General features: G+C 43.6%; 1 long non-coding RNA gene across 4 annotated transcripts; it reads left to right on the forward strand.

Annotated features, from left to right (window-relative positions):
* The first annotated feature begins 968 nt into the window (after positions 1-968).
* On the forward strand, positions 969-16739 carry LOC123332732. 4 transcript variants are annotated; one of them, XR_006549709.2, is made up of 4 exons: positions 969-1208; positions 4472-4697; positions 10907-11118; positions 11906-12254. It is a non-coding gene; the product is annotated as an uncharacterized LOC123332732 (long non-coding RNA). The 4 variants fall into 4 exon arrangements; XR_006549711.2 differs by lacking the exon at positions 4472-4697 and adding an exon at positions 8735-8802; XR_006549710.2 differs by lacking the exon at positions 4472-4697 and adding an exon at positions 16473-16739 and having other exon boundaries at positions 976-1208; positions 11906-12010.
* The last annotated feature ends 1537 nt before the right edge of the window (positions 16740-18276 follow it).

The following is an 18276-nucleotide window of genomic DNA, read 5'->3' on the forward strand; positions in this document are numbered from 1 at the left end:
AGTTGCGTCCCTTGGGACCTTTAGTGGCAGCACATGGGATCTAGCTCCCCGGCCAGGAATCGAACCCAGGCCCCCCTGTACTGGGAGCCCAGGGCCTTAGCCACTGGACCACCAAGGAAGCCCCAGATCTGGGGTGTTTAGAGTCCAGAATTCGTCAGTTGCAAATGAAAGCTGATCAACTCAAAGAAAAGAGAGCCTGTTTCCCGCACTTAACTGGCAAGCTCAAGGGTAGATAAGCAGGATTCAGGGGCTCCAAGGATGTCTCAGGGCTTGACCTAGTTCCCTCACTCCCTAGGTCATCTCTTTTCATGTCCCTCTGAGGTCCCAAGAAGGCTACCAGCAACCCCTTCCAGTCACCTGTTGCTCTGAAAGACAATTACTTAAGACACCGCCTGACACCATTCCTTACAGGCAAATAAGGAGAAACGACATGTGATAACCTTTTCTGGGTTTCCAGGAAAATTTAGGTCCCTACAACGATGCAAAGGTCTTCCCACCTGGCAAGAGTGCTGAAAAAACCTGTCTGCCAATGCAGGAGATGTAAGGGATGTCGGTTCGATCCCTGGGTGGGGAAGATCCCCTGGAGGAGGGTAGGGCAACCCACTCCAGTATTCTTGCCTGGAGAATCCCATGGACGGAAGCGCCTGGTGGGCTACAGTCCTTGGGGTCACAGAGAGTCGCGCACGACTGAAGCTACTTAGCACACAATGACACAGCACTCAGAAGTCTGCTGTTCCAGTAAGTATCTGCGTGTAGAGTTGCATGCTTCATTTATCATAAATTTAAATTTTCTCCCATCCCAGGCTGGGCATCATATCCTAAGAGTTGCTCATTTCGCCAGATGAAAGAGAATCTGCAGCTCACCTGTTTGCACTGGGGCAGGTGAGGCCAACGTGGCTGAGCAGCAGGTCACGCACATTTTATTTTCATTCAGCCACTTAGTGCCTAGCTGCCTGCACTGACTTTGGCATGCTTACTCTCGCTGCTCCTCCCAGTTCCCTGTGGTTCTGCGGTAATTAGCAAGAGCACCTGGGAAGCTCTAAGTGCTCCTTGAAAATTCAAGTGCCAAGTGATATCACTTCGTGACTTGAAAGGAAGGCGGATAACAAAGCCGGGCTGCTCTTGATGCCTCACGCACCCTCCGCCTCTGGGAATGGGCCCCTTCCTCACAGCGGATGGCAAGTTTCGCCTTTGTCTGCAGCATTTGGGTGAGTAAGGTCTTGGGGCAGGAGCTTTGCAGGGCCCTGTGTGTGCACAGGCAGGTCAGATGATGACTGAGGAATGAGGTCCTCCTCAGTGGCCCTGACCCGTCTATGTTTGCTCCCAGAAGAACCTCGGGGCCGTGGTTCACTCTTTCAGCCACCTTGTCACCCATGGTCAAGGTGTTAAACCTGCCAGTGCCCTGCCTTCTTCCACATGGACTGCAGAAGTCTCACGATCTCGTTGTTGTCTCTGCCCCACTTCTTATTGGGACATCCCTGGTGGCTCAGTGGGTAAAGACTCTGCCTGCAATGTCGGAGACCCAGGTTTGATCCCTGGGTCAGAAAAATCCCCTGGAGGAGGGCATGGCAATTCACTCCAGTATTCTTGCCTGGAAAATCCCATGGACAGAGGAGCTTGGTAGGCTATAGTCTAGAGGGTCCCGAAGAGTTGGACACGACGGAAGCAACTGAGTACCCACCACCCTTCTTATTACCACAGAAGGATTATCTTCTTCTTTTATTTATTTTTATTTGGCTGTGCTGAGTCTTAGTTGTGGCATGAGGAATCTTTAGTTGTGGCACGTGGGATCTAATTCCCTGACCAGGGATGGAACCTGGGTCCCCTTGCACTGGGAGCGCAGAGTGTGAGCCACTGGACCACCAGGGAAGTGCTGACTATAGAAGAAATATCTTCTGAAAACGTGTACATAGGTCATTCCTCAGCAGATGACCCTCCCCTGCTGGCCCCAGGGCTACCAAATAACAGCCCAACTCTACAGCCTGGCTCTGAAGACCCTCCTGAGTCTGAGAGTTACCGTTCTCTTAAAAGTATCTTTTTCTTTTCTCCTTAATGAACTCTACTCTCCTACCTTATTAGGCTCTTTCTGCTACTTTGAATGACCCTTCACTAACTGTGTGTCACTTTCCTTGCTTGTGTAATAAGGTAACAATCCTTATCTCACCTGGAAAAAGCAGTAGGGTAAATGGAACTGCTTATAGAAAGAGTCTAGTGCAGTGCCTGGAGCATTCATGTGATAGCAAAATAATGGTCATTGTTATTATAGTTTCTCCTTCATGGCTCAGCCTGAGAACTGTTTCTTTTCGGATGGTGTTCTCTTTGGGCTGATGGGCTGCCCTTGTGGCTCAGCTGGAGACCTGGGTTCGATCCCTGGGTTGGGAAGATCCCTTGGAGAAGGGAAAGGCTACCCACTCCAGTATTCTGGCCTGAAGAATCCCATGGACTGTATAGTCCCTGGGGTCGCAAAGAGTGGGACACGACTGAGTGACTTTCATTCACTCCTAGTCCTTGGCCTTGGGGATTTTTTCCTTCCGCTGAAATCTCAAAATGCTCAGTCTCCACATTACAGTTGTGTGCTCAGTCGTGTCTGACTCTTTGCAACCCTTTTGACGATAGCCCTCCAGGCTCCTCCATCCATGGGATTCTCCAGGTAAGAATACTGGAGTGGGTTGCCATTTCCTTCTCCAAGGGATCTTTCCGACCCACGGATTGAACCCGCATCTCCTGTGTCTCCTATACTGCAGGCAGATTCTTTACCTGCTGAGCCATCTGGGAAGCCCCCGTTACAATTTAGAATTATGTAAAAATTATCCTGAACTTAAGAGTTTGTATCAAGTCCAATTTATGTGTTTTTTTTTTTTTTTCTGATTTGTTAAGCTTCAGATTCCCTTGTGCTGTATTTTTACTTTCTCTTTTCAATATGTCTCAGGCTACAACTTCCTCTGTGGGAAGAGCTCTCTGGGCTCCTGGCTCACCTTGGCCATGGCTCTACAGCACGGCTATTGTGACCGCCAATGTGCTCATGGAAGCAAGAGCCAGGGCAGATTCCAGGCTCCAGGGATGCAGAGACAGCCCCATGGCCAAGAAGGGGCAAGATGGAGACACAGCCTAGTTTTTCTGGGAAAGAGTTATCTTAAATAGCTGAAGCCCTGAAGGTAGTCACCAAAGAGTTAGGCTAGGGTGGTTTGCGGTCCCAAGGCCTGACCCGTGTCTGTCCTGCAAAGGTGGCCCTAGAGACAGAGGGTCACTGAGTTTGGACTTGGAGCTGGTCAAGACCAGACTTGCAGGACACTGCTCTGTTCTGGGTCTGTTGCTTCAGAACTAAGAAGAGGGACTGATGACATGAGATTTGCTGCCCGGAGGGGCCAGGTGACACAATGTGGGTGAACTTGGACCAACAAGAGGCAGGAGGCAGGAATGAGCCTGCAGATAAATTGTTCTCCTTCCCTCCCTCATCTGGTTCTTGGTCCCAGTTTCCATGCAGCATCAGGAGATAGTCCCTGCCAGTGGGCAGAATGGACTTTATGAGTAAAGGTCCACTTTCTACTTGGTGTATTTTTTATTCCATTCTCCTTTCCCCCTCCCTCTGACTGCCAATGCATTTCATTCCCCAGGTAAACATGCTGCAAATTTTGCCCATTTGTTTCCTAGGGAACCCTACTGGAAAATTTTACTCATCATATTTCTCTTATTTCCTGGTCTCTCATCTCATCTGTTCTTTGTGTCTCCTCTGTTCTCCTCAATCCCTTTATTTTAAACAAGAATTCTGGGGAGGAGTCCCAGTGCTTCTTCATCTTTGGGGCTGATGTCCTTCATCTTTGGGGCTGAGTCAAAGTGGGGCAGTAGCTTTCTGAGTGGGATGCAGGATCCCGAGCTTAATAAAATAATGTGAGTGCACTCAACTTGAGGCAATCCTTTATATAAAAGCTCATATTGGCCCCAAGGAATAATTTAGAGTCACTTCTATCACGTATGATGATTTGATTCATGCGTTTTCAACTGAGCTTTGCAGCCGTAACCCTAGTATAAGAGACCAGGAGGAGGTTGCTGCTGTCTGAGGGCTGGTGCCCTAAAAATAAGGCAGAGATGCTCTTCCTGCTCCTCCTGGAAGGTGCAGGGGGTGCTGGTTTTCCTGTGCTCTCCCAGTGCCTCTGTAGCGGGAGCAGGGCTAAATACGCTAAAAAAAATCCCTTCCATCTCAGCACTGGGGCCCTTCGTAAATGTCTAATGTGGCTACATAGCCACGTGTGTGTGTGTGTGTGTGTGTGTGTGTGTGTGTGACAGCAAGGCGGTGGGGGAGGCAGTGTGGTAGGTAGAATAATGGCCTTCCAAAATATCTATGTCTGTATCCCTGCAACCTGTGACTTAAGCTTACACGGCACAAGGGGCTGTGCAGTTGTGGTTGAGCTGAGGACCCTGTGGTGGGAAGGCTGTCTTGGATTGCTCAGGTGAGCCCTAAATGCAATCACAGGTGTCCTCCTGAGAGGGAGTCAGGAGTATCAGAGTGAGAGAGAGTTGATGGTGCTATGCTGCTGGCTGTGAAGATGGAGGAAGCGGCCACGAGTCCACGAAGGCAGGCAACTCTTCAGGTGTTGGGAAAGGCAAGAAAACTTTCCGGGCTTGCCCTGAGTGTCCGGAATGAACATACCCAGCTTCAGGAACTCCCTGTACCTTGTAAATGTGGACACAGACTAGAGGTAGGTCAAGATGGCTCCAAAGGCTTACTAGCTCGCACCACAAACGTGGGAAGGAAATCCTTCTCAAAGCATTCCACTCACCTCATTTTTATTCCTCCAGCAAAGCATCACTCTCTGTGCCCTAATCAGCTCTGTGGCCCAACTGTGCTTCAGTGCTTTATTACATTCTTGGACCTTACCTTGGACTTTATTTTTTGGGGCTCCAAAATCACTGCAGATGCTGACTGCAGCCATGAAATTAAAAGACGCTTGCTCCTTGGAAGAAAAGCTATGACTAATCTAGATAGCATATAAAAAAGCAGAGACATTACTTTGCCAACAAAGGTCCGTCTAGTCAAAGCTATGGTTTTTCCAGAAGTCATGTATGGATGTGAGAGTTGGACTATAAAGAAAGCTGAGCATTGAAGAACTGATGCTTTTGAACTGTGGTGTTGGAGAAGACTCTTGAGAGTCCCTTGGACTGCAAGGAGATCCAATCAGTCCATCCTAAAGGAAATCAGTCCTGAATATTCATTGGAAGGACTGATGCTGAAGCTGAAATTCCACTACTTTGGCTACCTGATGCGAAGAGCTGACTCATTTGCAAAGACCCTGATGCTGGGAACGATTGAGGGCAGGAGGAGAAGGGGACGACAGAGGATGAGATTGCTGGATGGCATCACCGACTCAATGGACATGAGTCCGAGTAAATTTCAGGAGTTGGCAATGGATAGGGAGGCCTGACGTGCTGCAGTCCATGGGGTCGCAAAGAATCGGACACGACTGGGTGACTGAACTGGACCTTAGCAGGGTCCGAATGGGAGAAGAGGAGCCTTGGGCTCCCCCTAGAGGTCAGAATGTGTATGGCCAACTATGCTAAGTGCCCTGAGAAACTCCTGGAATTTCAGAGGATGAATGGACCCCTGGAGTGGGGATATATCAGGAGGTCGGTGGGCCACCGAAGCTTTCATGAGGAAGTGAATGACTTGTGCTCAAAGGACAGGGAAGTATAATTGAGCACAGATGAGGGGGTGTGTGTTCACAGGTACAAAAGTGAGAATCTGTATCTTAGTGTCCTCATCCTAAACTATTTTTATCTGACTCTGCAAATGCATATTTTCTTATCTGATTTGAGTCTTTCTGAAAATATGACTATTTATAGGATAGTTCTGTAGCTGACATATTTAGATGGAGTAAAACATGATTATGCTGAGAAATTGGGGACAATTAGGGTATAGATATGCTCTTAATCCTTTTTAATTGGAAGCCCCTGAGGGAATACAGCTGTCTCCGGTCCTTTATTCACCTGCAGATTAAATGGACAGATATTAATTGAATAATGAAACATCTGCAAGGTGGTGAGGCTTGCGGTGGTTCGCTATAATTTTACTATCTATGGGCTAACATGATAACCAGCAGCAGGAGATAAAGCAGATGGACTCAGATCCCAAAAATTCATTCTCTGAGTAGTCTGCAATAACACCTGCTCCTAGTAGTGAAAGGGTAGATGACGTGTAGATTTTTAATATTAGTAGATTTTTCTTCTAAAAAATTTGAATTAAATCCCAATACACTGAGTGTGGCTCAGTGGTAAAGAATATGCCTGTCAATACAGGAGATGCAGGAGATTCAGGTTTGATCCCTGAGTCAGGAAGATCCCTTGGAGGAGGAAATGGCAACCCATTCCAGTATTCTTGCCTGGGAAATCCCACGGACAGAGAAGCCTTGTGGGCTGCAGTCCATGGGATCGCCAAGAGTCGGATACAACTGAGCACGCACGTGCATGGCACATCTGAGTGTGGAAGTGACCAAGTATAAGTTGTCGTAGTCTTAAGTAAAATATTCAGTAATTAAGAATCTACACAAAGGGATTCCCTGGGTGTGAGATTTCATAAACTAGGGAAATATTCTGGGGCAGATTGTCCGGGATGACATTGTTCACATGACAGGGCAGTAACTGTTATAGATTGTGCTAGAACAGGTTTTTATAGAACAGTCTCAGTTCAGTTCAGTTCAGTCACTCAGTCGTGTCCGACTCTTTGCGACCCCATGAATCACAGCACGCCAGGCCTCCCTGTCCATCACCAGCTCCCGGAGTTCACTCAGACTCACATCCATCGAGTCAGTGATGCCATCCAGCCATCTCATCCTCTGTCGTCCCCTTCTCCTCCTGCCCCCAATCCCTCCCAGCATCAGAGTCTTTTCCAATGAGTCAACTCTTCACATGAGGTGGCCAAAGTACTGGAGTTTCAGCTTTAGCATCACTCCTTCCAAAGAAATCCCAGGGCTGATCTCCTTTGGAATGGACTGGTTGGACCTCCTTGCAGTCCAGGAGACTCTCAGGAGTCTTCTCTAACACCACAGCTCAAAAGCATCAATTCTTCGGTGCTCAGCTTTCTTCACAGTCCAACTCTCACATCCATACATGACCACAGGAAAAACCATAGCCTTGACTAGATGGACCTGTAGGTATTTTCCTTTCTTTTCCTTAGTGCATGTGAGATCCCACTTTTCCTTGTCTACAACATTGTCTAGTTTCTTGGGTTTCCTACTGAGTGATCATCTCTTTCAGTAGGGGATACAATCTGAGCTACTGTGAATCCTGGCCATTTTTTTCAGTGGGCTCAGCTGACGATGGCAAATCGATAAGGGAAGAGCACACCTGCAAACACAGGTGAAAGGAGTCGGGCGTCTGGGAGAGAAGGGGCATCAGAGCTCAGCGTTGGCCGTGATGGGAGAACGTGACTGCGGCCCCGCATCATAGTTCAAGGCTTGGATGGCTTGTCATTTCAGGGACTTAGGTAGCTGGCAGCAGAAAATGACTGTAGCTAATAAAGGGGAAATGTATTGGAAAGATATGGGATGCCCACAGAACTGGAGGAAAGGATAAAGTAAGTCATAAGCAGGACAAACTCTGAGCAGAGTTGGAGAAGTGATAGGCAGTGTCTATGGGGGCATCTTTGGGTTAAATCTGTTGTTTCAGTTGTTTTCTCTTGTTGAATCTGCCTGCACAAAATCTGCAGAGAAGGCAATGGCACCCCACTCCAGTACCCTTGCCTGGAAAATCCCATGGACGGAGGAGTCTGGTGGGCTACAATCCATGGGGTCACAAAGAGTCGGACACGACTGAGCGACTTCACTTTCACTTTTCACTTTCATGCATTGGAGAAGGAAATGGCAACCCACTCCAGTGTTCTTGCCTGGAGAATCCCAGGGACGGGGGAGCCTGGTGGGCTGCCGTCTATGGGGTCGCACAGAGTTGGGCACGACTGACGGGACTTAGCTGCAGCCACACAAAATCTGAGTCTTGAGTAGGAGTGGGGAGAACCTGGCTTTGGTGTATCTCACCTTGGTCCAGGGAAGGAATGGGACCTTGAATAATAAACAACTTTGTCAAAAGCATCAGCCCTAGACAACTTCTATCCCAAGGGAGGAGGGAAGGCAAGGCATTGCACCCCAAATCGGCGAGATGACAGACACCATCTCCAGATAGCTAGAAGTCCTCTAGTGTTTCAAATGGGAGGACAGTTTTGTCTACTCACTTTCATCATAAACTTCAGGGTTTCTGAACAAATTTGTCAAGGCTAAAGCATGAGAGTGCCTGTAAACTGGGTAATAAACACTAGAGCAGAGGCTGTGATGACTCTGGTTCATGACTTTATCTTCATTCTGAAGCACAGGAAGGTAAATGACATCTTATATAACAAGTTCCAAGTTTTTAAGAGAAATCTGCATCAGATTGTACACAGGGTCAATGTATTATAGTGAGAAAAGCCTGGACTTTTGGGGTGGAGGGATTTATCAAGCTGAGTTTGTTTTTTGGGATCAATTCTTTCCTTTATAATATGAAATTAAGAATAGGAAATGATATTTCATAGGGACGTTGTAAGATATGTGAAGCTCTTGGTATATATTAAACCTTTAACAAATATTAGCTTCCTTCTCTCCCACTGTGTGTTTGTTTCTCTTTTTATATGAATCATATGTACTAATGTAGCTTTCCTTTTCCTGTAGTGAGCTGAAAAGCAATTATATTCCATTTTATTTTTCTGCTTTAGAGCTGTTGTTGATAACTGGTGGAAATAGCAGATGAGGCTGTGTCTATCCCAGGATTAATATTACAAAGGTACACTCATCTTTCCCTTAATTGTAGATGAGGCTATTTATATACCTGGTTGGCTTAAACATCTCAAATATCAATGACCAGCTAGAGTTTAAAGGCAAAATGAAATCCTCTGTGGATTTTTATCATACCTGGAAGCAAAATCATCCAATTATGAGTACATGGTTGGGCAAAATAAAAGAAATATCTTAGAAGACCTAAATTGCACTGAATGGAATTTTGTGTCATCCATCACAATTTAAGTATACGAAAAGATTTCTTTTTATTTGCTCAACCAGTGCCTTGTTGAGGTGAGTCTTCCAAATGTTTGAATGAGGCTGAAAGTAGAAATTGGCATAGAAATGAACAAGAAGCTGTTTACAGAAGCCTCTGGAGGGAGAAGAAGGGAGAAACAGTATTGGGACATGTAGGAGGAAGAATGAGTCATCTTGGAAAATACAGTAAACAAAATTCACCCCTCAGCCCCTGCCCATGGCAGAAATTAACCCCAGGGGACCCAGAGTATGGAGAATGGCCTTCAACATCAGAATATAATAGAATTTGAATTCTAGCCTTGATATATTGGCTCTGGATATATTTCTCAGCCTCTCTGATTTTCATCATTCTCATCTGTAAATATTAATAATAGGCTAAATATTAATAATAACTGTATTTACAGGGTTATTGTGAGGATTAAGTGGGAAGGTAAGGGACTGGAGTGATCAGAAGAGGCAAAACATTGATAACTGATGCTATGGAACTAATTTAATACATGAAATAAGATATGTGTCCTAGTATACAAAGTATGCATTCATTAAGAATATACTTGAAAATTATGCAATTGCATATAATTGATAATCTTATTAGTTTTCCACATACTAATACTGAACCTTAATGTGATATAACATAAAAGAAAAAACAAGGACTCTTGGGTGCAGACAGACTTCAGGCTCTTCTGTTTAGGAACTGAGGGGTTTAGACAAGTCACTATAGCTTGCTGATCTCAGAGGGGATAAAAAAAACTTAGAGTTTTGGATGATTATAAAATAACTAATGAAAATTGTCTGAGTATATGCAGTGTGCAATAAACACTAGTTCTTTTCTCCTGTGATATAATTTGGAGACTATCATAATTCTGTTATATCTCATAGTCACCTCAGAATATGGACAGCGTATAGAATCTTACAAATGGCATACAAGACAATCGCAGAATATAAAATTTAAAAGTAAATATGGTGAAAATGTAAACACCACAGATTGATGTGCCAATACTTTCTGAAGCATATTGGTTAAGTAAATTGTTAATTTCTCTGGTAGCTAGACCCTCATTACCTTGGAAAGGAGAGGCTCTTCATTTATAGGCAGTTTTAATGTCAGTTCTCTGTACTGAACTGAAACCTCCTCTTGGCAATTTTCCCTCTCTAGCCAGAGTTCTAGACCCTGACGAGCCCTTGGTACATTTCAGGTCTGCTCTCATAGAATAGCACCTGGCCTGTATTGAGTATTCCCTGAGTGAACAAGTGAACAAATGAACCAATGAATGAATGAATGAGACAAGAAATGAGAGCCGACTAACAGTTTTCATGCTTTACCTATTTGGGGAATGTTAGCATGCTTTCTTTTGCATTAAATTATATGGTATAATTCATGGTACAATAATGAAAGTAAAATCATTGAGTTTTATTAGTTCACTTCAGTTGCTCAGTTGGGTCCAAGTCTTTGTGACCTCATGGACTGCAGAAAGCTAGGCTCGCCTGTCCATCACCAACTTCCAGAGCCTACTCAAACTCATGTCCATCGAGTTAGTGATGCCATCCAACCACTTCATCCTCTGTTGTCCTGTTCTCCTCCTGCCCTCAATCTTTCCCAGCATCAGGGTCTTTTCAAATGAGTCAGTTCTTTGCATCAGGTGGCCCAAGTATTGAAGTTTCAGCTTTAGCATCCATCCTTCCAATGAACAGCCAGGACTGATTTGCTTTAGGATGGACTGGTTGGATCTCCTTGCAGTCCAAGGGATTCTCAAGAGTCTTCTCCAACACCACAGTTCAAAAGCATCAGTTCTTCTGCACTCAGTGAGAACCCCATGAACAGTATGAGTTTTATAGAATAGTGTTAATATTTATTATAGGAACAAGGCTGTACACATTGTGGAAGAAGCTGGAGGTGTAAAGATTTGAAGGGAGGAGTTGGAGGATCAGAGAAACATCACTCACCAGACCTTCTGAAACACTGGCACAAGTGGACCATGAAGGGCTGGAAAGGAATATGAGAAGGCAGGGGTGTCACCTGAGGAGGGAGCCTGGTGGAGGCGTCTAAGGCAGGCTGCCACCTCTGCATCTGGTAGGTGGCCTGGATTGGCTGTTGGTCAGGGGGTCAGTGTATTAGTAAGGGTTCTTCAAAGGAACAGAACCAATGGGAGAATATATGTGTATATATATATATTATGTATGTAATAAGTATATGTCAGATATTCAGATGACACCGCCCTTATGACTGAATGGAACTGAACTGAATAAGTATATGCATAATATACTTATTATACATAGATGTATGTATAGATTTATTATATATACATATGTGTGTTTATATATAAAGGTTTATTACAGGGGATTGGCCCACGTGATTGTGGATACTGGGAAGTCTAAACTCTGTGGTGTGTCAGCAGGCTTGAGACCCAGGGGAGCTGATGGTACCATCCCAGTCCTAAGGCAATCTTCTGGAGAATTTCCTCTTTTCAAAAGTTCCTCAACCAAAAAGGCCAGTCTTTTTGTTCCACTTAGGCCTTCAACTGATTGGATGAGGCCCACCCATATTATTATTCCCCAAAGGATACAAAGACTCATTGGTCACTTAATCCATCTCCAGGTGATGTTGTTCCTTTTCAAGCTGTGTCATGCTCTTACTTTGATATACTGTAAGTTAAATACTGAGATAAAAGGCTAAGCAGCTATTGAATGTCTGATGATAGATATTAAGGTAATGAAGGATGGGGGAAATAACTGGTTAATATATGCATAAACATTTATACCAAAGTAAGAAAAGCAGTGCTCAAATTACTGTGTTTCTATCACAACTCAGGCGGGCCTGAGTGGTGTTTACAATTTTCTTCTTCCTCTCTCCATTCTAGCTGGTCCAACAAAGGGCACAATATTCATAAAATACAACAAAATGGAACAAACTACTGATGCACAAAACAACGCGATGCTGAGTGAATGAAGCCAGACCCCAAAGAGTATGTACTACATGATTTCACTTACATGGAATTCTAAACACACAAAACTAATCTTTGATGGTAGAAATCACCAGAGTGTTTTCTTGGGGGTTGGGGTTGACTGGGAAGGGGCATAAGAAAAATTTCTGGGTGATAGAATATTCTAATGTTAAGTGTACAGTTGACACAGGTGTATGCATTTGTTAAAACTAATCAAACTGCACTATATGTAAATTATATTTCAATAAAATGAGTAAAACGTTCACCCAGCTGGTGTGAAGAGGAGAGTCAGAGAGAAAGTGGATATGATTGGAATGCTGGTGGGTGCTGGAGATACTGCTCTGTAGCCTCGTTCACTATATTTTACCCCAATAATGTCCAACAAGGCACCTGCTGAGTTGTCCAGTGGATGAGCCAAGAGAGCCCAAGTCAAGAGCTCCCGTGTGTGGGGTAGGAAAAAGCCACCGAGAGTTGTCTGCTACCTTTCTGTCTGCCTCCTGCCTCTGTCCAAGGTGGACTTGGGCATTCTGGGACAGAGCTCATGGACCTAGAGACCTGAGTTGGGTCTAGAGGAAGTCAGGCATGGAGGCTGACTTCTAGCTGCCTCTTCCAGCCGGCAAGGCAATGAACCCCACCCACTGTCATAAATCATTCCAAGGGAGAAAGGGGTTGGAGAAAAGGCTTGGAATGACCAAGTTTAAATCTTGAATTGCTGCATTTAAAAATGGCAGTGATAGAGTTCACCTTGAGTGGCAAGAGTAGGTGCCAAAGAGAATTGAGCTTTCAGGAGCCAAGCTGATTTTACTTAAGAAGTGAGTAAAATTATGCTCCTGTTTATCTCAGGGGTTTACTCATTACAAGTGGGTATAGACTGCTCACACCTGGTCCATTGTAGATGCCAATGGTCATTTAAGACTCTTCCTCTCTCTTTCCCTCACCCAAATCAACTGTAACAACTTAAGGCTATAAATGTAAAAGTACATCACCTGCCATTAGTAACGTGGGCTCAACTGAGGCCACAGGGAAGAACACCAAGACAGAAAATGTATTAGTTCCTTAGTTCAGTCGATCAGTCGTGTCTGACTCTTTGCGACCCCATGAATCGCAGCACGCCAGGCCTCCCTGTCCATCACCAACTCCCGGAGTTCACTCAGACTCACATCCATCAAGTCAGTGATGCCATCCAGCCATCTCATCCTCTGTCGTCCCCTTCTCCTCCTGCCCCCAACTCCTCCCAGCATCAGAGTCTTTTCCAATGAATCAACTCTTCGCATGAGGTGGCCTCATGCGAAGAACTGGAGTTTCAGCTTTAGCATCATTTCTTCCAAAGAAATCCCAGGGCTGATCTCCTTTAGAATGGACTGGTTGGATCTCCTTGCAGTCCAAGGGACTCTCAAGAGTCTTCTCCAACACCACAGTTCAAAAGCATCAATTCTTCGGCGCTCAGCTTTCTTCACAGTCCAACTCTCACATCCATACATGACCACTGGAAAAACCATAGCCTTGACTAGACGGACCTTTGTTGGCAAAGTAATGTCTCTGCTTTTGAATATGCTATCTAGGTTGGTCATAACTTTCCTTCCAAGGAGTAAGCGTCTTTTAATTTCATGGCTGCAGTCAGCATCTGCAGTGATTTTGGAGCCCAAAAAAATAAAGTCTGACACTGTTTCCACTGTTTCCCCATATATTTCCCATGAAATGATGGGACCAGATGCCATGATCTTCGTTTTCTGAATGTTGAGCTTTACGCTAACTTTTTCATTCTCCACTTTCACTTTCATCAAGAGGCTTTTGAGTTCCTCTTCACTTTCTGCCATAAGGGTGGTGTCATCTGCATTTCTGAGGTTATTGGTATTTCTCCTGGCAATCTTGATTCCAGCTTGTGCTTCTTCCAGCCCAGAGTTTCTCATGATGTACTCTCTGCATATAAGTTAAATAAGCAGGGTGACAAGATGCAGCCTTGACGTCCTCCTTTTCCTATTTGGAACCAGTCTGTTGTTCCATGTCCAGTTCTAACTGTTGCTTCCTGACCTGCATATAGGTTTCTCAAGAGGCAGATCAGGTGGTCTGGTATTCCCATCTCTTTCAGAATTTTCCACAGTTTATAGTGATCCACACAGTCAAAGGCTTTGGCATAGTCAATAAAGCAGAAATAGATGCTTTTCTGGAACTCTCTTGCTTTTTCGATAATCCAGCAGAAGTTGGCAATTTGATCTCTGGTTCCTCTGCCTTTTCTAAAAGCAGCTTGAACATCTGGAAGTTCACGGTTCACATATTGCTGAAGCCTGGCTTGGAGAATTTTGAGCATTACTTTACTAGCATGTGAGATGAGTGCAATTATGCGGTGGTTCAAGCATTCTTTGGCATTGCCTTTCTTTGGGATTGGAATGAAAACTGACCTTTTCCAGTCCTGTGGCCACTGCTGAGTTTTCCAAATTTGCTGGCATATTGAGTGCAGCACTTTCACAGCATCATCTTTGAGGATTTGAAATAGCTCAACTGGAATTCCATCACCTCCACTAGCTTTGTTCGTAGTGATGCTTTCTAAGGCCCACTTGACTTCACATTCCAGGAGGTCTGGCTCTAGGTCAGTGATCACACCATCGTGATTATCTTGGTCGTGAAGATTTTTTTTGTACAGTTCTTCTGTGTATTCTTGCCACCTCTTCTTAATATCTTCTGCTTCTGTTAGGTCCATACCATTTCTGTCCTTTATCGAGCCCATCTTTGCATGAAATGTTCCCTTGGTATCTCTAATTTTCTTGAAGATATCTCTAGTCTTTCCCATTCTGCTGTTTTCCTCTATTTCTTTGCACTGATTGCTGAAGAAGGCTTTCTTATCTCTTCTTGCTATTCTTTGGAACTCTGCATTCAGATGCTTATATATTTCCCCTTTTCCTTTGCTTTTCGCTTCTCTTCTTTCACAGCTATTTGTAAGGCCTCCCCAGACAACCATTTTGCTTTTTTGCATTTCTTTTCCATGGGGATGGTCTTGATCCCTGTCTCCTGTACAATGTCACGAACCTCCGTCCATAGTTCATTAGGCACTCTATCAGATCTAGGCCCCTAAATCTATTTCTCACTTCCACTGTATAATCATAAGGGATTTGATTTAGGTCATACCTGAATGGTCTAGTGGTATGTATAGATTTACAAAAATTAAAATGCTGTGACATTTAGAAATATGAAATTACCCATGGAAAGCAATTCCTGCAGTTGTAAACTGAAAGATGATTTTTTCCCCATTAATTTCAGTATGAATGAAATCTGGAAAAACACAAAAATTAAAAGTAAGAATTCCTTTGTCAGCAGCATCTTCAGTTCAGTTCAGTCACTCAGTCGTGTCCGACTCTTTGTGACCCCGTGAACCGCAGCACACCATGCCTCCCTGTCCATCACCAACTCCCGGAGTTTACCCAAACTCATGTCCATTGAGTTGGTGATGCCATCCAACTATCTCATTCTCTGTTATCCCCTTCTCCTCCTGCCCTTAATCTTTCCCAGCATCAGGGTCTTTTTCAATGAGTCAGCCCTTTGCATCAGGTGGCCAAAGTATTGGAGTTTCAGCTTCAACATCAGTCCTTCCAATGAACACCCAGGACTGATCTCCTTTAGGATGGACTGGTTGGATCTTCTTGCAGTCCAAGGGACTCTCAAGAGTCTTCTCCAACACCACAGTGCAAAAGCATCCATCCTTTGGTGCTCAGCTTTCTTTATAGTCCAATTCTCTCATCCATACATGACCATTGGAAAAACCATAGGCTTAACTAGACGGACCTTTGTTGACAAAGTAATGTCTCTGATTTTTAATGTGCTGTTTAGGTTGGTCATAACTTTTCTTCCAAGGAACTTTTAATTTCATGGCTGCAATCAACATCTGCAGTGATTTTGGAGCCCCCCCCCCCACAATAAAGTCAGCCACTGTTTCCCCATCTATTTGCCATGAAGTGATGGGACCAGATGCCACAATCTTAGTTTTCTGAATGTTGAGTTTTAAGCCAACTTTTTCACTCTCCTCTTTGACTTTAATCAAGAGGCTCTTTAGTTCTTCACTTTCTGCCATAAGGGTGGTGTCATCTGCATTTCTGAGGTTATTGATATTTCTCCTGGCAATCTTGATTCCAGCTTGTGCTTCTTCCAGCCCAGTGTTTCTCATGATGTACTCTGCATCAGGCTTCCCTGTCCATCACCAATTCCCAGAGTTTGCTCAAACTTATTCCCATGGAGTCAGTGATGCCATCCAACCATTCTCTGTCAGGTCAATCCCCAGCTAGGTGATCTATATTTAATAGTTAAAATGATTCATAGTGTAAAAGTTAATGATATAAAAATAAGGAAATTTTACCCACAGAGCTAGAGTAGGGTCTTCTATTTTTATTCATTTATTTATTTATTTTTCAGACAAATTCATTCATTCCTGAGTTTCTCCTATGAAATCCATTATTATTTTTCTAAATGGGACTAGTTTACTTTCTCCTGACAGTTCCTTATGGATGTTTGAATCACTCTGCAGGAAGAAATGCAGCAAACCATGACATTTTAAGCACTAGATGGACATAAAATTTCCAGCAAGTGGACAAAGGGGCTGTATGGTGGAGGAACATCTTGACACTGACTGTTTTCGTGTACCTATGATCAATTAATCTACTACAAAGGAGATAAAAATATATAATGGAGAAAAGACAATGTCTTCATAAGTAGTTCTGGTAAACTGCATAGTCACATGTAAAAAAATGAAATTGGAGCATTCTCTAACACTGTATACAAAAATAAACTCAAAATGGATTAGCGACCTAAAGTGAAAAGTGAAATTAAAAGTCACTCAGCCATGTCCAACTTCTTGTGACCCCATGAACTATACAGTCTATGGATTCTCCAGGCCAGAATAGTAGAGTGGTTAGCCTTTCATCTTCCCAACCCAGGGATTGAACCCAGGTCTCCTGCATAAGCTCAAATAGTATAAAACTCTTAGATGAAAAAAAAATAGGAAGAACAATCTTTGATATAAATCACCATGATATCTTTTTGGATTCACCCCCTAGAATAATGAATATAAAAACAAAAATAACCAATAGGACTTAAAAGCATTTGCACAGCAAAGGAAACTATAAACAAAAAGACAACCCATGGAATGGGAGAAAATATTTGCAAACCATGTGACCAAAAAGGGATTAATCTCCAAAATATACAAACAGCTCATGCAGCTCAGTATCAGAAAAACAATTCAATCAACAAATAGGCAGAAGGTATAAATAGACGTTTCTCCAAATAAGACATACAGATAGCCAAGAAGAACAGAAAAGGATGTTCAAAATTGCTAATTATCAGAGAAATGCAAATCAAAACTATAATGAAGTATCACCTATACCTGTCAGAATGGACATCATCAAAAAGTCTGCAAACAATCAATTCTGGGAACTTCCCTGGTGGTCCAGTGGTTGAGAATCCACTTTGCAATGCTCAGGACACGGGTTTGATCCCTGGTCGGGAGACTAGGATCCCGCATACCATGGAGCAACTAAGCCTGAATGCCACAATGAGAGATCCTGCGTGCTGCCATGAAGACCCCAGGCAACCAGATAGATAGGTAAGTACATAAATAAATATTAAAAAAAACCAAATGCTGGAGGGAGTGTGGAGAAAAGAGAACCCTTCTATGCTGTTGGTGCAAACATAAATTAGTACAGCCATTCTGGAGAACAGTACGGAGGTTCCTTATAAAACTAAAAATACCATATGATCTAGCAATCTCATTCCTGGGCATGTATCCAGAGAAAACCATAATTAAAAAAGATACATGCACCCCAATGTTTGTTGCAACATTATTTACAATGGCCAAGACATGGAACCAACCTAAATTTCCATCAACTGATAAATGGATAAAGAGGATGCAGTACATATATACAATGGATTATTACTCAGCCATAGAAGGAATAAAATAATGCCATTTGAGCAATATGCATGGACCTAGAGATTATTATACTAGCTAAAATACGACAGATAAAGACAAATACCATATGATATCACTTATGTGGAACCTAATAAAGTGGTACAAATGAAGTTATTTACGAAAACAGACTCACAGTCTTTGAAAACAAACTTTTAGTTACCAACAGGGAAAAGTTGGGGGGAGGGATAAATTAGGAGTTTTGGATGAACATATACACACCCTTACATATAAAACAGAAAGCCAACAAAGACCTACTGTATTGCACAGGGAGCTGTTTAATGCTTTGTAATCCCATGGGCTTCTTTGGAAGGAATGATGCTGAAGCTGAAACTCCAGT

This window comes from Bubalus bubalis, chromosome 1 (assembly GCF_019923935.1).
Source record: "Bubalus bubalis isolate 160015118507 breed Murrah chromosome 1, NDDB_SH_1, whole genome shotgun sequence".
In the NCBI taxonomy this organism is placed as follows: Eukaryota; Metazoa; Chordata; class Mammalia; order Artiodactyla; family Bovidae; genus Bubalus; species Bubalus bubalis.